The sequence below is a fragment of the Dama dama genome, chromosome 15 (genome assembly GCF_033118175.1).
Source record: "Dama dama isolate Ldn47 chromosome 15, ASM3311817v1, whole genome shotgun sequence".
Classification (NCBI taxonomy): domain Eukaryota; kingdom Metazoa; phylum Chordata; class Mammalia; order Artiodactyla; family Cervidae; genus Dama; species Dama dama.
The window spans coordinates 78,698,900-78,722,384 of NC_083695.1; the positions used below are offsets into that span (position 1 = coordinate 78,698,900).

At 43.6% G+C, this 23,485-nt stretch overlaps 1 pseudogene; it reads right to left on the minus strand.

Moving 5' to 3' along the window:
• LOC133069900 (guanylate cyclase 2G-like) overlaps positions 1-23,485 on the minus strand; it is a 60,297-nt pseudogene that overhangs the window by 1,620 nt on the left and 35,192 nt on the right.

Here is a 23,485-nt window from a genome sequence, read left to right on the forward strand (position 1 = left end):
GGCTGTGCAATTCCTATCTGAGGACCAGGGTTGAGCCACGAGGCAGGGGTTCTAATCTTTCAAGTGATGATGTGGAAATCAGAGCAGAAACATTTATTTTGCTCCAAACTGAACAGTATGAAAGAAAATGATTCTTGAGAAATCCCCATGAGTGCTAACCTAATTTTTTTTACTGTAAAGTTTTAAAATATGTATAAACATTATGTAAGTAGACACTCACTATGTTTGTAGCTGATATAGACTTCTAAGATGAGAAGAAAATGACAAATTGAATAGGACTCAAGCTGCAAAAAGAATAAAACATTAGCATTAATTTCACGTGATAATACAGCATTGCCTGAATGAAACTGCTGCTTGCAACATGCCTCAGAGGGACTACTGTGACAGGTTCTCTGTAGCTTGGCAATCCCATCCTACTATGCCTTGTGATGCCCAAGGCTCTCACTATTTTTATTCACTCTGCTAAGAAATCTTGATTCAGAGAATGGTCTGACCTCATTTAGCCTTGACTGTGACATTCAAGCCCATATCTGTTTTAATCTCACTAACCTGTGATCGTTCAAATAGAAGCAACAAAACATCGGAAACATAAATGCAAATAAAATGAAAACAAATGGCCAGTGAAACCACATGGTGTCTGATGCTGAGAGCACTGCCACTCCAGTGACCCAGAAAACATTGAGAGGAATGATTTATACGGTCAAACAAAGAAAAAATCAAAGAAGTTGTCGTGGTAGAGAATCGGCAGATCCCAGAAAATATATTGAGGACCCCAGTTGAGGCTAGCAGCTGGGATGTCACTGGAAAAGCCTGAGCTTTAAATTCTGTTCTTCGTTTTGTATAGATTTGGGCTTATCATTGGAAAACATGTCAGCTTGTATCTCTGCATTTAATGTATTTGAGAAGTTTTAAGATCTATAGTTTGATGGTTCTTTTAAATGGTGTTAATGAACTCAAATTAAGCTAATTCTAAAATCTCTGGAGACACGGAGTGCGTGTTTAGCAATAGGTTACATTAAAATAAGTTGATGTAGTCGAAACTGGTCTCAAAGCTGGTACTCCAACCATTTGGGATCTCTTCTTCCTATAAATTCAGAATTTTTGTAGCTAGGCTTTACTTCAAAAGGACAGAAGATATATTTCATCGGTTCTAGTCAAAAATTCTTTAATAGCATACTCACAGCCAAATCCTTGGCTGTCAGAGTAAAACAATGTTGTGGTAGTTTAGCTTTGTTTTATCATAATGTTTAATGATCTTGTATCTCTTTGTGGTGCTACAGAATAAATAAAATATCTTAAAGTAAATAAGCAATGACTATAGCTTACAGTGTTAATATATCATGTTGATAGCCAATTCTTCAATCCATTCAGGGGTTTCTACAACTAGAACTTAGATTCACATATATTCCACTGGTGTTCAATCATTTTATCCTACATTTGCATTTCAAAAATTCCAATATTGGGTTTTTGTGCAAGGAGGTGGAGCCATTTCACATGATGAGTGTTTGGGGGATAAGTTTTTGTGGCCATTGATGTCTCTAAAGCCATCATGTCTCAGTAGCAACTGCATACGTTTAGACTTGAAGTTAACAGGTCTATGATATTTGGTTATATGTTTCATGTCTCTCAACTTCTCTATCACTAAGAGAAAGCTACTCTCAAAACATTCTCTCTTGCAAATTCCCATTAGTGCTGAGCAAAAAATAGACATTGAGAAAAGGAGGAAATAATAATTTCCCCTTTAGGCATCCTTGGTTGATATAGAAACAACCTGGATACAGATTTTAGGAAATTGCTCTTATTGAAATTCCTGGTTATGTGTCCTAAAGACATCTCTCTCTCTTAACTTGAGTAATTCAAAGGATATATATAGAGACATGGACATATACACATACATATATATATACTGAGTGTATACATGCACAGAAATCTCTACCTATTTGTCAACTGATAGATACAGCTATACCTATAGCTATAGAGAGATATATGGAGAGAGATGTATGTATATATTCAACATATGTGTGTATATGAGTCTACGTGTGTGCATGTGTATGTATATATGTGAATATGTATATGTAGGCACATGTGTGTATATATATATATATATGTTCTATGAGCATGTGTGATTGGATGCTAAATGTACATGTCATAATGTTTGATGAAAAAGGCAGAAGTAACAAAGTCTTTACTATATGAACATAACTGTGTAAGCTTGTTGGCTAGGGCTGGAAGGGTACAAACACCCACATTTGACACAAATACAAAGACTGGACAATAATAGTTGATGATCACATCCCACCCCATCCTTACATCTGTGTATCATTTTCTGATTCTCTTTCAATGTACCAATATTGGGTTTCTCAGTTACTTCCACTCTTTGGCACATACCTCTATTAGTCCTTAATACATTGCATCACTGGTATGCTTCCTCTTCCCCAGTAAACTGAGAGCTAAAGATCATGGAACATTTCATTTTTTCTTGTGTCTCCCAGTGTGGTATCTGGCACAGAGTAAGTACTCAATAAATGTTCTTTGAATTAATGAAATGTGCATAAGGATGGATAGATACATAGGTAGATGAATAGATGGATACATGAATGGATGGATGGATGGATGGATGGATGAGAACTGGCCGATCTCTCTTAGAGACCCCATAGCAGAAGCTGCCTTGTTTGATTTCCTGATGGAACAAAGTACAAGCACTCAGAAGCCCTGATCCCAAGCAAGGGAAGAAGATATAAGGCGTGAGGAGACGACTTTTGGCCCACGGTCTCCATGCCGAGGTAGCTCTATGTTTCCTGCATATAAATGCCTTTTTCTCTCTCCTTCTAAGCATCAGTCAAGAGCTTTCAATCCTTGATGCTGAAGGGCTTTGGAGAGAAGCAGAGCCCACCACAATGAAAATGGAATTGTGGCATCTGTGAAGGTCCTAGAAGTCAACTGCTCACCTCTGGGCAGAAGAGTCCTGCTGATGGGAATGCTCAAGCACTCAGTGGAGCTGGGTTACTGTTTGTAAAGCTCTTCCCTCGGTGCCTAGATAGTGTTCCTCTTCCTGCAGAAAGGCAGGAATTCCACCAAACCTTTTGTCAAGTTTGGTATTAAATGCTCCCATCCCATCAAAAAGCCCTATACAGAGCTCAGAAATATCTCCACAACAGCCACTCTGAGGTCAAGTGAAAAAGAAAACATTCCTTTTTGGTTTTCACATCTTCAGTCCTGGAAATTCAATAGAAAAAGCCTCAAAGAGGACATAGCATTCAAGTTGCTCTGCCATTTTCAGCAGCAGCCACAAGGAAGATAATCTAGATGCGAGGAGTTTCACGGAATTAAAAAAAAAAATACTGTAAATGCATCAGTGGTTCAGTAGATTTATTGCAAAACCCACAAAAACAACATGGGACCCCATTCTTTTTGTAAAGGGGGAATTACTCATGGCAGAATCGATGGGTTCACCTTTTCTTCTGGAGATTAAAAAATAAAAAATACTTCATAAAAAATTATGAAGTATTAAATACTTCATAAATGAATTTTAAAAATCCAACTTAAAATTCAAGCCTCAATTCTATCCTTTGCTCAGTGGATAGGAAAGACATTAAACAAGAAATTGAGAACAGGATATTATGCATTTGGAAGGCGTAGTGCTCACAGGAAGTGAAGCCAGGCCTTCCAGCCAGAGTGCGGGAGTTCTGCCTGCCCGGGGTGGCCTAATTCTGCTGAATTTCAGTGATTCACATCTCAGATAGAGCTTCAGCCTAGAAAACATTCCCGAGATGCCTTCAGCTGTGGACTTCTGTGTCCCTGCAGTCTGATTAGCTGATAAGGATAATAAACACTAGAGGTTAGGGAACAGGCACTTTGCAAAGGGAGGCAGGTTCCTGGCCCCAGGCTTCATTCTCCGGCTTTCTCCTTCCCCAGAATGAAGTTGGATTCACTGCCAATTCACAAGTTAATGGGCTGGAAACTTCTGGCAGGGAGGCAGGCTCACTGGCAGGTCTGGGAGCAGCAGCCCTGGTCCCCCAGGAAATGAGCTCACTGTATCCAGTTCATCAAACTCCAGGTTTGCTCCACAGAACTCCATATTAAAAAGTAGAGACATTACTTTGCCAACAAAGGTCCGTCTAGTCAAAGCTATGGTTTTTCCAACAGTCATGTATGGATGTGAGAGTTGGACTACAAAGAAGGCTGAGAGCTGAAGAATCAATGCTTTTGAACTGGGGAGTTGGAGAAGACTCTTGAGAGTCCCTTGGACTGCAAGGAAATCCAACCAGTTCATCCTAAAGGAAATCAGTCCTGAATATTCATTGGAAGGACTGATGTTGAAGCTGAAACTCCAATACTTTGGCCACCTGAAGCGAAGAACTGACTCATTGGAAAAGACCCTGATGATGGGAAAGAGTGAAGGCAGGAGGAGAAGGGGACGACAGTGGATGAGATGGTTGGATGGCATCACAGACTCAATGGACGTGGGTTTGAGCAGGCTCCAGGAGTTGGTGATGGACAGGGAGGCCTGGCATGCTGCAGTCCACTGGGTCGCAGAGTTGAACGCGGCTGAGCGACAGAACTGAACTGAACTGAGCAGGACTCCAGGGTGTGCTGAGGCCAGCTAGATGGCACCCCCTAGTGGGAGACTGACTCAACACCCTGGAACCGTAGGTGTGTGCTCAGCGGCTCAGTCCTGTCTGACTCTGCGACCTGATGGACTGTAGCCCACCAGGTTCCTCTGTTCATGGGATTCTCCAGGCAGAATACTGGAGTGGGTTGCCATATCTTTCTCCAGGAGATCTTCCCGACCCAGGGATCAAGCCCTCATCTCCTGCATCGGTAGGTGGGTTCTTAACTACTCAGCCACCTTAACCACAACCCCTACATGGGATATTTAAGGCACCCCCATGGACTTTCCTGGGACCTCACAAACACCTCTGAAGAAAATCCTCACCTCAGAAGATCTCTGGGACTTCAGCTTCTTCCTCAGCAAATTCGGGGAGTGGAATGGTGAAGTCTTCTTTGCCCTTCAGCCAGAACTTGGTTTGTTCTCCTTTGCCCTGTGGGAAGTCAAGGAGAGCTGATGAATCTCAGAGCAGGAGAGGCTGCCTGTCAAGTGTGGTCTCTCGGCAGACAACTCAGGTCACCCTTGCTGGCTTCCTGAGAATCATGTCTGTAGCCCAAACTGCAACCAGGCAGGAGCTGCCTCGGTAAGGGAGACACTTCATCACCAATGAAATCGTGATCATGTCCTTGGACTAGGCTGATAAGCCCAAGTGGACACTCAGCAAATGGCCTAGGGGGTGAGGGCCAGTGGAGTCAAAGTCTGCTGCAAAGAAAATCTTTTAAAGTAATAATAAAATCTATTGAGCTCTTACCGTGAATAGGGCACCAGGTGAAACACCTCACTTACAGGTTCACAATTAACACTCACAACCATCCTGAGAGGGCAGTCTTAACACTGTTCCCATTTTACAGATAATAAAACCAAGCCCCCAAATCAGACAGCTAAGAACTAGTGGGGACAGGATTCATAGCTAGGTCTACACTGCTGCCATCTAAAAAGAGCTTCCTCTTACCTGACATTAGATGACGCCAGAGTCAGGCTTAGTAAACTGAGGAGTTGAAGGTACCCCGCCCCCTCCACTTCACTTCCTTCCCTGGACCCTGACACTCACTCAAGCTCCCAAAGTCCTAGTAACCACTCACCACCCCCACTGTGAACATCTCCAAGATGTGAGAAGTACCACCGCCCCCAGAAAGGCAAGGTTTATCAAAAAGATGAGGAGGTTTCATGGTACATTTCAGTAATGGACTGGGAGAAAGGCAAAGGGAAAGGGAAGAGATACTGAAATGTGTAGAGATGCAATGAGGTCTAAGTGCCCCCAGACCAGTGGGCTTCCATCCCCTCCACCTGGGCACTTTAGACTCAGGAGAAGGGAAATAGAAGAATGTGGGCATGATTATTCCCAGGTGGTATTTGCTGTTGTTTCATGTGGGAGACTACTTCATTCTGGGGTGTTTAAGCAGAAGCCAGGAGGCCAGTGCAGCAAAGAGGAAGGAGGCGTTGCACGAGAGGTTAGTCTAGGTAGGAGCCAAGGTCACAGATTTCATGTTTGACCATCGAGGCAACTATACAGCCCTCTCTGGAGGAAGACAACTGGCAGTCACAAGAGCTCTATGTGAACCTCAGTGATCTCCATGAACCACGGCATGGAGACGCACTCATTCCATCAAGTTCCTTGACATCTCCTTCCGGGACCCAAGTGGGGACGGGTGTTCACAGTGGCCCTGGTCTTACCTTGACTGGAATGGTGCCTCTCTTTTGCAAATCGTACCCTCCCAACGCCAGCAGGATGCCTGCAGTGCTCTGAGAGACCTGGATCCGGAGAGTTGCCAGAAACCAGATACAGTTTCTGGCAGCTCTCCGGAAACAGATACAGATACAGTCTAGTCATCACCATGGTTGTGAATTTCCTATGGATGTCAAAGGCAGAGCAAAGGCTGAGGGAACATCTCACACTTGGCTCAAATTCTGGGACTGCCAGCACCTCTCATTAAGTGAATCACAGACAACATCCTCACATCTGGGACACATGGGCTGGGACCCCCAAATGTACAGGCATTGTTTACACGCTGCTAGGTGTTGCCCAAGCTTTAATAGGTTCAGTTTAGAAATAAGACAGAACTGACTCTGTATGCAATTTGGTGTTCCTGATGGATGGAGGTCAGCTGTGCTCCTCGGGCTCCCAGGGATGGTACCAGAACTGAGATGTACCACTGAAAAGGTCCTTTGTAACTTGAACTGCAACAAAAGTCAGGCTTGGAGCCTACATAAGCACTTCCAATTTCATATTTTATCCTTGAACTCTTAACTTACAAGATAAGACAGTGGTTTAAATCTGGATTGGGGAACTCACTTGATTAACTAAGACAACAAAGTAATCAGAGGGGAAAAGACTTTGTGTGTGTATCTTATGTGTTGTGAAAGATTTACAAATTATGTTAATCTAAATTTTTTAATATTTAAATCACTGAATAATTAGTTTTTCCAGTTGATTAATGTCTCAGTCAATAAATGGCATATATATTCCAGCAATAATCAGTGCAATAAAACTATTCTAAAGCAAAAGAATTTGAAACTCACCGGAGTTCCTGGCCATAGATTTCTTTGGTATCACCAAAACTATACATCAAGTTTGGCACATTGCTACTGACAGGCCAAATTCTGCCCACCACCTGTGTTTGCAAATAGTTTTATTGGAATATAAAGACACCCAACATTTATAGGTTGCAAACTGCTGCTTCTGCATGACAACAGCAGTTACGTAGTTGCAACAGAAATTATGGCCTGCAAAGCCTAAAATACTTACTCTCTGGTCCTGCTCAGAAAGTTTGCCAACTCCTACTCCTTATTTAAATGATCTTACCCTGTGTGTACCTGACTGTTGAGGATGGAAAGTCTTAGAAGGAGCTGTCATGTGTGTTTACAGGGCTCCATCAAGAGCTCAGTGCAAAGCCTTACCTACAAAGCTTGCAACCAGTGTTGTCTAAAATGGATAATGATCTTATCCTTCAGATGGGAAAGAGTAGACAAAATGCAAATGGTCTTCTAAAAATACTCTCTGGTTAAAGATACGGGACCAGAGGGACAGCGAGCTCGTGTTTGCAAAGTGCTGTAAACAATACCCACGCAAACTGCTGCTTTCCCTTCTGGATGCCACGTTCACGGTGTCTCCAGACAGGCAGTATCTGGGCATGGTGATTCCCACCACACCAGCCACCACGGGACCTGCAAAGCCAAGGACAGAGGGGCACGGCCAGTTGGAAATTTCCCCAGTGTCAGCTCCACAATGAACATCCAGTCAACAAATGTTTGTCAAGTACTCTTTGGGGCAAAGTTTGGCAACAGATTTCAAGGTTTACAATGAGGCAAACTACGGAATTCACAGACTCTGAGTGGAAAGCAACATAATCAATTGTTATGGGTTGAATGTTTGTGTGCCCCACCTCATGTTCACATGTTGAATCTCTAAACTCAATACAGTGGTATTAGGAAGTGGGGCCTTTAGGTGGTAATTAGAGGAGGTTATGAGTGTAGGGCTCTTTTGATGGGATTAGTGCCCTTGTAAGAAGAGGAAGGGGACTTCCCAGGTGGCACTAGTGGTGAAGAACCTGCCTGCCAATGGAGGAGACATGAGATATAGGTTCGATCCCTGGGTCTGGAAGATCCCTTGGAGGAGGGCATGGCAACCCACTCCAGTATTCTTGCCTGGAGAATCCCAGGGACAGAGGAGCCTGGTGGGCTACAGTCCATGGGGTCGCAAAGTCAAACATGGCTGAAATTACTTAGCCCTCAAATGAACAGGAAGAGACACCAGAGTTCTCTCTCTTTTTCCACGTGAGGATACAGCCAGAAGGCACTCTGCAAGCTTGAACAGGTAGAACCCACCGTGGTAGAATCCTTGAGCTTAGACTTTGCAGCCCCCAGAACTGTCAGAAATGTGTGTAGTTTAAGCCACCCAGTCTACGTATGGTATTTTAACAACCAGGCTGACTAAGACATAAATTAATGATGATATTCATGCACTGGGGATGTACACAAAGCATCAGTGGCACAAACATAGGAGTGATTAATTCTGGTGAGCAGTCAGGGTCTATTCTAGTTAAGTTGTGAAGGAGAGGAAGGAGAAGGTCTGGCTACCATAATTTGCAGGGTCCAGTCTCAAATGACAATAAGGGATCTTCCAATCAAAAATTATCAAGAATTTCAAGACAGTGACAGAATAGCATTTAATCAAGTGCAGGTCATCTATTCCCAAGTCACAGGCCCATGAGTTTGATAAAAACAGATCAAAGGGCATTTGATGGTGAGGCATGGAGGAAAAGCAGCCCAAAATAACTGTTCTGGTTTGGAGGCTCCTCCTTTTTTTGGGCTAAACAGCTTGGAATCTTTGTGTGTCCTTGTTGTTACCAAGCAATCTGGCTAAGTAGAAATATGCAAGCAAAGATGATTCAACCTTTTCTTTGTCCCTGAGGATAGCACCATTTGGTTTCTGGGCTTCTGAAAGCCTCGGGCCTAGGGTGTGAATTTAGAGCCGTCAGCTGCTGTATCTGGACCACGAGGCCACCTGCCCTTAGCGCTGTCTACCTGTGTGGAGGCCAGTCGGAGCTGCAGCTTCTCCTCGGGCATGTGCCCCATCTGAAAGTGGATGGTGGCACCGAGGAAGTGCAAGGACATCATGGCAATCTCGTCCACGTGTCGGATTCCACTGCGGATGGGAAGTCCGCTAGCCACCATGTATGCATCTCCAATGGTTTCAGCCTGAAAACAAAGGAAGAAAGCAGCTTTGTTTTCTTCCCAAGGGAGGCTGGGAGTGAGGGGATGAGTGTGAGGCAAGGCCCCTCGTTCCTGATCCTGCTTTGGGCCCCATCCTTGGAGGGGTTTCATTCCGTGACCTCCACCCCATCCAAGTCCTCGCATTTCCTCAAGGTCCTGCCCTTGTCCTGTTTCCTCCAGGAAACCTTCCTTCCCTGGCCCTCTTCCCCACAGTCACGGCTTTCCCTTCTGAAATCTGATGCTGCCGGGGACCATATTCCCCCAACCCAGGTTCAAAACTAGTTAGGCAGACAGCAATACATTGATGAGGCAAAGATCACCTCATCAGACTTGAGACTTGAAAGATCACCAGGACCTATCAAGGGCAGTTCATCTTATCCAACCTGCAAAATCTTCACTCCACGTAAGGGCTCTTAGGTACCACTATGCACACGTTTATACTACACAAAATATATAAATGTAGGCATCCGTCTTCTTTTCCCCTAATCCTCCTAATAAAATCATCTTTCAGATCCTTCATTCACAAGAGAGAGTAAATGACAAGTGTAAGTATAAAGTTACAGCTCCTTTCAGATCCATCTGCATTTCAGCAGATTCCAACAATGATGGTAAAGGTGAACTTTCAGGCCTTAGCCAGGCAGTAAGAACACATCTGCCTCCCGGTGACACTGAAATTACCCAAATCAACAAGCACACAAGTCAAACTGCTTCTAGGCTACCTCACCCCACTGTGGGCACATCCTTTAGAAACACAAACTGATTCGAGCATTAGTTCAGGCAAAACATAGCTGAGAAGAAAACACGAAGAGACGATCCCAGAGGAGGATCTTCGAAGCAGAGCAGCTTCTGTTTTTGTTGGGTGAATGTGATCTGCTCTTTGTGATTGTCCGTACTATCCTTCCATCCACTCTTGAGTTGGGGCTACATCCTTGGGGAACTTTGGGGGCACACCACTGAGGATGTGTTGCCAGAGGACATGATTACATTGCCCCAAGTCTTCCTGATCCAGGACCACAGGCAGAGAGCCCTGGAATCAGAGGTCAGAGCTGATGAGCTTGTGGCTGCCCACCTGGTGTGTGTGAACATGGGCGTCCTGGAGTCATCATCTGGCCCCACCAGAAAACATATAAGGTGGCCTTGTCATTAATGAATGAAGCCAAATTGTCAGTTTTTGTTCTCTTCCCCTGCAAAACTCCTCTTTCATTCTAGGTGACCTTTCCATACATCTCCAGAGTAGTAGTACTAGTCAGGTAGTTACTATCTGATCTTTAGGCATGAGTCTGATAATCTAAGCTTGAATTGCTAAAGATCACAGTAAAAGAAGTGAGACACACCGGATTCAAAGACAATCTTTAAAGGAAAGTAAATGTGAGCCTTTCTGAATATGAAAAAAAAAAAAATATTCAGGAGGGAACTGGAGGAATTAGCCAGTAGAAGGTCAATGCCTGTTTTAGAAATGTGTTTACTGTGAGATAAAATAATGGAAAGGAACAGAGGGAACAGCTGATGATTCTTGACAAGCACCTACATCTGTGATGAATCAAGCCCTTTTCCAAGAAAACAAACAGGAATCAAATATTGAGTTTCTGCCATGAATGGAGATAGACTGCCAGCCTAAAATAGAGCCTTCCTCCTGACTGATGTCTTGGGCTGGATTCATCTTCATTCATGCCCAGGGAGGGACAGCTACAAAGATCATGTGTGCCCCCACGACCCGGGAACCAGGTGTCTCACCTTATACACATCATAAGTTTTAATGATGTGATCAAATACACTGTATTGGTCAGTAAGGAGCTTCACAACTTGCAGGGGGGAGCTGAGAGAGCAGAGTTTTGTGAATCCAACAATGTCAGAGAAAAAGATTGTCACCGACTCAAAATGCTCTGGTTCCACGGACATTCCTGCTACAAGCTGTTCTCCAGTGAAGCTGAAAACAGAGAATAAGGACGTTTTTGAATAGTATCTTATTCATATTATCTCCTATACATCCCTACAAAGTCTCCTTGGTAGATCTTTTTTGCTTCAGTGCATTAGATTTTTGGTTAACAAGAATCCATCATCTAGAGGGAATTTTCTGACACCCATCTCTCAGCCTGCATTTTCTCTAAAGAGATATTTTAATTGGTAGGTATAAATTCAGGGAGGAGTGAGGAGCAGGTCACATAAATGCCTTTTCAAAAAGATTTTCTCCCTGAGGGAACTGCATTTTCTCCTACTGGTTATAGAGTTGATTAGAAAGACTCAGTCTGCAGATGTGGAAACAACTGTAAGCACTCATCAATTCATAAATTAACATTTTTGCTTCTATCAACCAATCTCACATTAACACATTCAAATCGCCAACCCCCTTTCTTTGTCAAGACACACAGAAGGACAGGAATTTTAAGAGCAGATGCTCTGTCAAGCATTCGGGGTGTGCCCAGGTGATAACAGAGCCAAAAATGAAGTAAGTTTTGAATCTGAAGTTAGTAGTGCATACTGTGCAAAGTATTTGGACAGACGTATAACATAAATAATCTGATAATGAAGGACAAGGAAGCCTGGCATGCTGTAGTCCCCGGGATCCCTAAGAGTGGGACACGACTCAGCGACTGAACAATAATCTGAACAATAATCTGAACAGACCGAGAGTATTGGGCTCATGAAGCTAGGGCACCCTCCAGTGGTCGCCTCCTATCACTGCATTCACTATATTCCATCCTTTACAGATCTGTATTCTGCGATTCCTTTGGATTGGAGGGCATTTGCCTCTGTCTCGCTTTACAAGATGTACCAAATTACACATAGAATGCTTGACCCATTTTAGAAAATCCTAACATCCTCTTAGGAAAAGAACAAAGGAAATTTTCTCTCCATGTGGGGCCTCCTTAAATAGCAATGGTGTTGCTTCCTGGTTCTTTTGTCAAGGCCCCAGGAACTTTGGATTACCTGGGCAGCACTGTGGACAAAAGCTGATCCACTTTCCTCTTCTCGGCCATCAGCTGGTTGGTCCTCTCTTCCACCACCTCCTCCATGTGATTGGCATACGCTTCCAGCTTGCTCATCACACTGTCTAGTACACTCATGCGGCTTTAAAAGAACTCAGAGATTTACATCTTTGTCCAAGAACTTTAGGGCCACAGTGGAACACAACATCCAAGTATACATTCCAAGACAACATGTCGTGCCCTTAAGCTTTCATACTCAAGCGTTGCCAATGGGGAGCAGTGCAAGGACAATGGCCATAGGCATCTGGCAGGACAGTCCGTCCTTTACCAGCCCTGTGATCTTGAACTGCCCCCATCAGTCTTTGGAGCCTCAGTTTCTTCATCTGAGAAATGAGGATAATAATACATACTTCACAGGGTCCTTCGGAAAATTCAGAGAGGCAGTGGGTACCAGGGCTGTGTCTGCTACCCAGCGGGCACTGAACAAACAGTAGCCTTCGCTGCCCTCCCCACGCCCCTCTTCCCTACATGTTTCATGTCATTGTCATGGTCATGCGGAGATGTAGGTTTCAGGAGGAGTTGTTCTTTTCGCTTAGGATGGCAACACCAGATGTTTTCTTTTCTGGTGACAGATATCAAGGGCATTTCTAGATCCCATAGGCTCTTGTTTTAGAGGCATCTTCAAAGAAATCAAATAAATTTTCCATCTTTCACGTAAGGAGACTGAGGCTTTTATAGGAAATACACTTGCCTTAACATTGACCCTATTTTCTAGGTAAAAAGTATTCACTGACTTGAGACCTACTATTTAAAACTATTTTGATGTGGAAAATGCAGAACATGGGGCTGTTCTGTTAAGAACATATAGTGGAATGGCCAAATTAGGAGTAGACGCCCAACTCCCACACAGGCGTCTATCAACTCAAGCTGCTTCTCAAAAGCTGTGCCTTCTGACATTCAAAAGATCACACAGTGACCCTCATGTGAAGCCACTACTGAGAAAATTATTCAAGAGGCATGAATAATTAAAGTCAATAACCTACTTTAAGTTTGGTGGATAATTTTTTTATCCTACCATCCAGTCCCAATGAATGAGTCATAACCCCTGGAATACTGGCTTGAAAAAGATTCTGAGGTCATATCAGAACTCCTTGGGAATGAGAGTCTTGATTGATAGGCAGTATCTGGAGTGCAAAAAGGAGGGCAATAAAAGTCTGATCCATGTTTACATCATTTATGAAATAAAGGGAGAATTTACCACTAGACTGAATGAGTATATGATGAAAGAAGAAAAGGAAGGGAGGGAGGGAGGAGGGAGAAGGGAGGAGGGAGGGAGGGAGGGAGGGAGGCACACGGAATCAATCGTAGTCCCAGAGCTTTAAATTCTAATGGTTAAATAATTAGGAGAAAGCCTCTGCTACACATCTAACTCACACTCTGGGACTAGCTTCCTGTAAAATCTTCTTGATGGAACAGAAAGTGGGCCTTTTCTCTGGAGATTCATCCCAGCATGCCTTCACCATGACCACCATCTTTTCATTTCCCTTCTCCTCCAACAGGGAAGGTCAAAGTGGCCCGGAGACCGTGGGGTCCTGGATTCAGCAAATGATTTCTGAAATCCATTTGGAGTTTAGGTAGCCCAATGCCTGAGCTTTGGGCCATTGAGTACACTTTGCTTTAAACAGAGGTGTTTTCAAATTTAAAAACTCAGTTGTTAAGCAAATCAAACAGGTTAAAATTTCAGAGAAATCTGCATATTTTACAAGAAATGTTAGAGTTCTCCTGGAAAATGAGGACTCCTAATGTACACCCTTATTAATCTGACTTTTTTCTAACAAAACTTTTCTTGAAATGAAGGATATCTCCCTGTGATTTCAGGAGTATATATGCATTTGATACTAGAAACACCTAAAGTGTGCTTTATGAAATTTGCATTACTGGTAACATTTTTCATAAAAGTTATTTTAACAAACAATAAATTGTAACTAGTATGCTCTACCTCTGTGGCCAACTATGTAAACTTACTTTCTTTCACTTCCTCATTGGCTTCTACAGACTTTTACTAAACATTCTGGTTTGTAGAGGAAATAATATTTGACAACAATGTACATGTTTTTTGTTATAAAAACACTGTAGTTGTGACAAAAATGAATCTTAAATTTTTTACTAAGTGTAAGAAGCCAATCTGACAAGGCTACATTCTGTATGATTCTGTGTATATTGGTATCCCAGAAAAGGCAAAATTATAGAGAGAAAATAGATCAGAAGCTGCCAGGAATTTGGGGAGGAGAAAAAGTTAAATAGGGGAAGCACTGGGGATTTTTTATGGTCATGAGTTATTCTGCACAAAATTGCGTTGGTGGGTCATGACACTGTGTATTTGCCAAAACCCACAGGACTTTACAGCACGAAGAATGAACCTTAAAGAATGCAAATTAAAAAATATATCAGCTGGGAGACTGGACAACTGCAAGACAGAATACAGAGACCAAAGAATCTGTTTTACAAATGTGTGACATAACCTCATTGAAGGGGGAGCGGGTAAAGCACTGACGTAAGCAGCTTCTAAAATGAGTAGATAGGGACTTTCCTGGCAAGTCCAGTGGTTAAGATTCTGGGCTTCTGCTGTAGGGGACGCGGGTTCAATCCCTGGTTGGGGAAGTTCCACATGCCCTAGTTCCACATGCCCTAGTTCCACATGCCCTAGTTTCACACTACATACATTTAAAAAAAAAAAAAAAAAAAGAGTTCTCTTAAGGTCGTCCTTGGTGGTTCACTTCCTTGGCGGTCCAATGGTTAAGAATCTGCCTTGCAATGTAGGGGATGTTGGTTCGAACTGGGTCGAAAAACTAAGATCCTACATACCACAGGGCAACTGAACACACATGCTGCAACCAAAGATCCTGCATGACTCAATGAAGATTCTGCACATGGCAACTAAGACAAATATTTAGAAATAAAATGAGTAGGGATAATAAGACTAAAGCCAAAAGGAAATATTCATAATCACTATCCTCTAGCTGGTAGAACTGCTTTTCCTGGGGGTTCAGGTGAACAACTCGGATACTACTGTAAACATATACTGGGATTGAACAAATAAGTAAATGGGTGGCAGATGGCAGGAGCCAGGATGCTCGCTATTGGAAAAGGAGGTTATGCATAAGTGATGGAGAGGGGCTAAAATAAACGAACCATGTGACAATGACACTGGCGACGTCAACATGAACTCATGTTTAGCTTGATACAGATACAGATGGGGGGGAAATGATATGAATGTGTTTATACATATGAGCTAGTATATACACATATATTATCTTACTCTGTCTACTGAGAGGGGCTAGAAACAACAGCATGCCCGTAGCAACAGTCACATCTAGCACCCAGGTGTTCATTCTCCAATAAAGGAGTCAGGGCTCCTTAAAAAAAGCAGTTGACTCTAGTATTGAAGCAGGGAAAATCCAAGATGAGGCTAAAGCATCTTATACTACCAGGAACTAAGGAAGCACAAAATAAAACCCTGCAACAAGTAGATGTCAAGTGTATACAGAAGGCAACTGAAATGAAACAGTCAAGGTAAAACAATATGAGCAACAAAATAAAGTAGTATTAGATAACTCAAAATATAAAATAACGATATCATATAATAAATTGTATATACACATCATTGTTCAGTTCAGCTCAGTTCAGTCGCTCAGTCTTGTCCGACTCTGCGAACCCATGAACTGCAGCACACCAGACCTCCCTGTCCATCACCAACTCCCAGAGTTTACTCAAACTCATGTCCCTTGAGCCGGCGATGCCATCCAACCATCTCATCCTCTGTCGTCCCCTTCTCCTCCTGCCCTCAATTTTCCCCAGCATCAGGGTCTTTTCCAATGAGTCAGCTCTTCGCATCAGGTGGCCAAAGTATTGGAGTTTCAGCTTCAACATCAGTCCTTCCAATGAACACTGAGGACTGATCTGCTTTAGGATGGACTGGCTGGATCTCCCTGCAGTCCAAGAGACTCTCAAGAGCCTTCTCCAACACCACAGTTCAAAACCATCCATTCTTCAGCGCTCAGCTTTCTTTATAGTCAAACTCTCACATCTATACATGACCACTGGAAAAACCATATCCTTGACTAGATGGACCTTGGTTGGCAAAGTAATGTCTCTGCTTTTTAATATGCTGTCTAGGTTGGTCATAACTTTCCTTCCAAAGAGTAAGTGTATCTTAATTTCATGGCTGCAGTCACCATCTGCAGTGATTTGGGAGCCCAGAAATATAAAGTCAGTCACTCTTTCCACTGTTTCCCCATATATTTGCCATGAAGTGATGGGACCGGATGCCATGATCTTAGTTTTCTGAAGAGGCTCTTTACTTCTTCACTTTCTGCCATAAAGGTGGTGTCATCTGCATATCTGAGGTTATTGAGATTTCTCCCGGCAATCTTGATTCCACCTTGTGCTTCCTCCAGCCCAGCATTTCTCATGATGTACTCTGCATATAAGTTAAATAAGCAGGGTGACAATATACAGCCTTGATGTACTCCTTTTTCTATTTGGAATCAGTCTGTTGCTCCATGTCCAGTTCTAACTGTTGCTTCCTGACCTGCATACAGGTTTCTCAAGAGGCAGGTCAGGTGGTCTGGTATTCCCATTTCTTTCAGAATTTTCCACAGTTTATTGTGATCCACACAGTCAAAGGCTTTGGCATAGTCAATAAAGCAGAAATAGATGTTTTTCTGGAACTCTCTTGCTGTTTCGATGATCCAGCAGATGTTGGCAATTTGATCTCTGGTTCCTCTGCCTTATCTAAAACCAGCTTGAACACATTACAAATGAAATATAATAGGTAATTGAACGAATAAATAAATGGGAGAGAATAGACAAACCTGTAGAAATAAATTCCAAATAATTTATGCAGCTTGCTCTCCATTCAAGGTGGTGGAGTACACGCCCCTGTCCTTAGGAGAAACCTTCACACAGGGACTTCTTTCTTAAGAGGACAGTATAGGGAGAGAGGAAATCAAGTCTCAAACGTTAGTGTTAGTGGGCCTCAGAATCAACTGCGGAGCTAATTAAAACACAGATACTGGGTGCATCCCTCTACTTTTCAATTAAAATAATCCTCCAGGTGATTCTGATGCCCATTAAAATGTTTGAGAGGGTGCATGCTCAGTCGCTAAGTAGATTTCGACTCTTGTCGACCCCATGGAGTGTTGCCCACCATGCTCCTCTGTCCGTGGAAATCTCCAGGCAAAAATACGGGAGTGGGTTGCACGCTGTGCCCTTCTCCAGGAGATCTTCCTGACCCAGGGATCAAACCACTGTCTCCTGTGTCTCCTTCATGGGCAGGCAGATTCTTTACCACTGAGCCACCTGGGACGCAGTAAAATGTTTGAGAACCACTGCTCTAATGTGTGCAGAGAATTGATATTGTTTCCAGGACCAGGATTTGTTTGCAGGGATGTGGGAGAAGTTAATGGAAGGGTGTGTTTGCCCATAAACTATGTGCTTATTGTACTCTTCCTGGTTGTGGTCCTGTGTCTCCATCGTCCCCTGTGACTGGCTCTCATTCAGCTTGGTAAGCAGATGACCACAATGAGGGGGAAATATACCCATTGTCCATAGTCTTTCCACCCCGCCACCACCCCCCTCTGCAAGTTGGTACAATCACGTGGCAGCTGAGCTTAACAAGGGTGGGTGGGCTTCTGCCTGTATTCCGCGAGGGAAGATCTGTTAGCTGCTTGGTTCCAAATTCAGATGCCCCTGGATTTGAGATTAGCCTTTTGGGAGGAGTCTCACCTCTCCTTCATTTTGCCACAAATTAGAAACCTTTGTACTAGTCACTTTGCTTTCAAAGTGACTAGTACACTCAGAAAGGCTCCTGACTTGAAAAAGTCTCCAGGAAATGCACGATGATTTAAAGAAGTGTTTTGACATGGGCCATCGGGGATGGACTAGAAATAGTAGGGAAGGCAGTAAACAAAAGGGGAGAATGATAAGGGCCCTCCAGGTGGCGCTAGTGGTAAAGAATCCACCTGTCGATGCAGGAGATACAAGAGACACAGGCTCAATCCCAGACTCAGGAAGATCTCCTGGAAAAGGAAATGGCTACTCAGTCCAGTATTCTTGCCTGGAGAATCTCATGGACAGAGGAGCCTGGTGGGGTATAGTCCATGGGGTTGCAAAGAGTCAGACACAACTGAACACAGCGCAGCAAGGGGAAAGAAATCATGAGAAAGGCGGGCTGGTTTACATACAAACTCACACACACACACACACACACACACACACACACACATACATATCCTCTCTCCAAGACAGTGGTTCTCAACCTGAACTACATGTTAGAATCACTTGGGAAACTTTAGAAACCCAGATGCAAAGGTCATACCCCAAACCAGTGACATCAGACTCTCTGAGGCTGAGATCCAAACCTCAGAAATTTTTAAAAGTTCCCCAGGAAATTCCAATGTGCAGCCAAAGTGGAAAATAACAGTGCTGGGGGTTACACCTACTATACATTTTCTAATCAATTTTGATCAGGTTTTGCTTCACCTCCTATTACTTTTGCCTTTAATTCCCTCATGAAATGTGTTCAGAGACAATCTGGCTCCCCAAACCTCTCAAACCTGAATATATCCTAAGCAAGCAGAAAATTGGACACCATTTATCAAAAAATTTAAATATGTTTAAAATAGGTTTACCTTTTCAATATCGTGAACAGAAATCTACCCTGAAGAAATATTCACACATGTCCAAAAAGATTCATGACTACTCACTGCAGTAATTTGGAACAGAAAAAAAAAAATGGGAAGCAATCAAAATGTCTACCAATCAATAATACTGGGTTGGTCAAAAAGTTCATTCGGGCTTGTTTGTACCGTCTTACCCAAATGAACTTTTTGGCCAGCCCAATATATAACATAACGTTACAGTGAAAACTTCTGTAGTCCTTAAGAAAAAACAAAACAAATTTGTATTTACAAATACAGAGCAAGAGATGCCCAGACAGAGGGCACAGCATGTGCAAAGACTCTGGAGTGAAAGTGCGTCACTTTGGAGGCACATATAGGTGGCCAGAGAAGGCTCAAACTACCGCACGATTGCACTCATCTCACATGCTAGTAAAGTAATGCTCAAAATTCTCCAAGCCAGGCTTCAGCAATACGTGAACCATGAACTTCCAGATGTTCAAGTTGGTTTTAGAAAAGGCAGAGGAACCAGAGATCAAATGCCAACATCCACTGGATTCTCAAAAAAGCAAGAGAGTTCCAGAAAAATATCTATTTCTGCTTTATTGACTATGCCAAAGCCTTTGACTGTGTGGATCACAATAAACTGTGGAAAATTCTGAAAGAGATGGGAATACCAGACCACCTGACCTGCCTCTTGAGAAACCTGTATGCAGGTCAGGAAGCAACAGTTAGAACTGGACATGGAACAACAGACTGATTCCAAATAGGAAAAGGAGTACATCAAGGCTGTATATTGTCACCCTGCTTATTTAACTTATATGCAGAGTACATCATGAGAAACGCTGGGTTGGAGGAAGCACAAGGTGGAATCAAGATTGCCGGGAGAAATCTCAATAACCTCAGATATGCAGATGACACCACCTTTATGGCAGAAAGTGAAGAGGAACTAAAAAGCCTCTTGATGAAAGCGAAAGAGGAGAGTGAAAAAGTTGGCTTAAAGCTCAACATTCAGAAAACTAAGATCATGGCATCTGGTCCCATCACTTCATGGGAAATAGATGGGGAAACAGTAGGAAAAGTGTCAGACTTTATATTTCTGGGCTCCCAAACCACTGCAGATGGTGATTGCAGCCATGAAATTGAAAGACGTTTACTCCTTGGAAGGAAAGTTATGACCAACCTAGACAGCATATTAAAAAGCAGAGACATTACTTTGCCAGCCAAGGTCCATCTAGTCAAGGATATGGTTTTTCCAGTGGTCGTGTATGGATGTGAGAGATGGACTGTGAAGAAAGCTGAGAGCCAAAGAATTGATGGTTTTGAACTGTGGTATTGGAGAAGATTCTTGAGAGTCCCTTGGACTGCAAGGAGATCCAGCCAGTCCATCCTAAAGCAGATCAGTCCTGGGTGTTCATTGGAAGGACTGATGCTGAAGCTGAAACTCTAATACTTTGGCCACCTCATGTGAAGAGTTGACTCGTTGGAAAAGACCCTGATGCTGGGAGGGATTGGGGGCAGGAGGAGAAGGGGACGACAGAGGATGAGATGGATGGATGGCATCACTGACTCGATGGACATGGGTTTGGGTGGACTCTGGGAGTTGGTGATGGACAGGGAGGCCTGGCGTGCTGCGATTCATGGGGTCGCAAAGAGTCGGACACGACTGCGCGACTGAACTGAAAGGTGGCCAGTGCGATTAAAAGGAGCAAAGCACAGGAGGCGGAATGAGGAAGATGGAAGAGGCTGCATGGTGGTCCCCAGAGAGATATGTCTGTGTCCTGATCCACAGGACCTGTGAATGTGACCTTATTTGAAGAAAAACTGTCTTTGCAAATATAATTATCTGGGGTTGAGGCGATCATCTTGGATTATCTGAGTGGGCCCTGATCCAAGGACAAGTATCCTCATGAGAGATGTACAGAAGAAATGTACACAGAAGACGTGGCAATGTGAAGATGGAAGCAGAGATTGGAGCTGTGCGGCCGCAAACCAAGGAAGGCTGGGGCAGCTACCTTGAAAGAGGCAAAGACTGGGCCTCCCCCAGAGTATCTAGAAGGCGCTCAGCCCAGCTGAACCTTGATTTTGGACTTCTAGCCTCTAGAACTGTGCGAGAATATTGTTTCAAGCTAGCCGGCTCATGGTCACAGCCCTCGTTGTTTTAATCTCTAAGTCATGTCCAACTCTTTGCAACCCCTTAGACTATAGCCCGCCAGGCTCCTCTGACCATGGTATTTTTCAGGCAAGAATACAATACTGGGGTGGGTTGCCACTTCCTTCTCCAGGGGAACTTCCCAGACCAGGGATTAAACCTGCATCTCCTGCTTGGCAGGTAGAATCCTTACCACTGAGCCACCAAACACTAATATGAGTCACAGAGGCTCCATCAGAGGCTTCAGTGATCTTGCAGGCTATTTATTGTAAGGGCTTATCTTTCACTCCCCAAATGGGAAGTCAGGGGGAGATTCTGGGTAGAGAAGTGACACAATCTGACTCATTTCCTTACAGAATTGCTCTGGCTGCTGTTATTGAATAAAGTGTGTAGTTCCGCGTTCCTTAATTTTTTGTAACCAAACTGTAATTTGTCATCTATTTCTTTAAGGAAGAGTATGAATTTTAAAAAATAAAAAATAAGACTGGAAAAGATTCTAAATTAATAAACATCTCACAAAGCAAAGAATAAAAGCAAGCATTTAAAAGGTAGTTCTCATTGCTGTGTGTAGCTTCTCAGTCGATTCCGACTCTTTGCAACCCCATGGACTGTAGCCCCCCCAGGCTCCTCTGTCCATGAGGATTCTCCGGGCAAGGATACTGAAGTGGGTTGCCATGCCCTCCTCCAGGGGATCTTCCCAACCCAGGAACTGAACCAGGGTCTCCTGCACGGCAGTTGGATTCTTTACCAGCTGAGCGACCAGGGAAGTAACTGACATCAACAATATCCTGTGCTTCCTGATGTGAAGAAGTATTCTTGCTAAAAATAACCTACATGCAACCATTGGGAAACTGACAAATTCAGATAGTAGCACATTCTACAAGACAAGAGATCTGGACTCTGAAAATGTCAGTATCTTAAAAGACCAAAAAAGGGTGGAAGGATGGAACTGTTCAAAACAAAAAGGGTCTAAAGATGTAAGATTTTTAAAATAAAAAACTGACTACACAGGAAAAGAAAAAAGCCTGGACTGAATGACCAAGCCGGCCAAGGAGTCTCTCCCAGCATTACCCGCTGGCGTCAGGTTTTGATCATCGAAAGGTCCAAGGTCCTGGTGGTGGATCGGCTCTCTCATCAGGATGGCAAAGCTGTAAGCATCTCCCTTCGGGCTGCCAGACCAGGGCACCTGGCGGAGCCACAGTAGTTGTGGGGCCATCCAGTAGAACTCTGCAAAGCCAAGACTGTCAAAGGTCAGAGCTGCTGGGTGGAACAGAAAAAGTCAACCCTTCTTTTTCCAGGAAGCACAGGAGCCCTGAAAGTATCAAGCCCCTGAGAAGTTGGCCCTGATGTTTGGAGACATCTCCATATTCACACACTTGGGGGCCCATGTGTGTGAATATGAAGGAACTAGTGAGGATGATCCTGCCCTCATGCGTTAACAGCAGTTAACTCATGACTGTGCAATTACAGGTGGCTTTTCTTTTCCTTTTTTCCTTTCTGTACTGCCTACATTAAAAAAAAAAAAATCATCTAACAATTCATAGAACATAAAACTACTTGAAAGCGAACAACTCCGTGGCATTGAGTACCCTGGCAATTCCATACAGCTGTTACATCTAGTTCCAGAACATTTCTGACACCCCAAAATAAAACCTTGAATCCATGAACCAGTTTCTGACCGTTTCCCCCACCTCCCAACTCCTGCCAACCACCAATCCACATTCTGTCTCTACAGATGTATCTGTGCTGGATATTTTATAAACTTACATTTCTTTTGTGGTGATGTTTATAGATTTTTATATCATTATAAACTACAATCATAGAAAGAAAATACAGTGGAGGATGGGGAGGAAGAAATGGCTACTAACAGGTTTTCACCATTTCCCCCTTTGTCTTTTCTGCAAGATACCATTTTACAGACACCTCCCCAGGTGCACACAGCGAAGCTGTTGGCAGCATGCTGCTTTAGAGAGAGGCGGTCAAAGCGGAACACGCTGGGCTCACTAGGGCCCAGGACAGTGCAAGGCAAGACTCAAGGGTGCTCAGTAAGCCTGGACACGCAGGAAGAGGCGTGGAGTCTCGGTTTGCACACAGGTGGAGGAGGGCTGGACTCCAGGTGGTGTCTTGTCTCAAGTGTACATCAGAATCACTTGAGAGGCTTTCAGAAAACAACACAGATGCCCAGACCCCGTCTTCATAAGTTCTGATTCAGTTGGCACAGGATGGGACCCAGTCCCTTTCATGTCTTTTGAAGCATCTCAAGTGATACTGAAGTGCAGAGAGGGTGGAGAACTACCAAGCTCATCAACTGTAAGGGGCCTGGCGGGTGGCGCCTTCTCTGCTGAGAACACAGGATGAAGACATGAGGGGACAAGAAGGCTGAAGACAAGGGCAGTGACTCCCT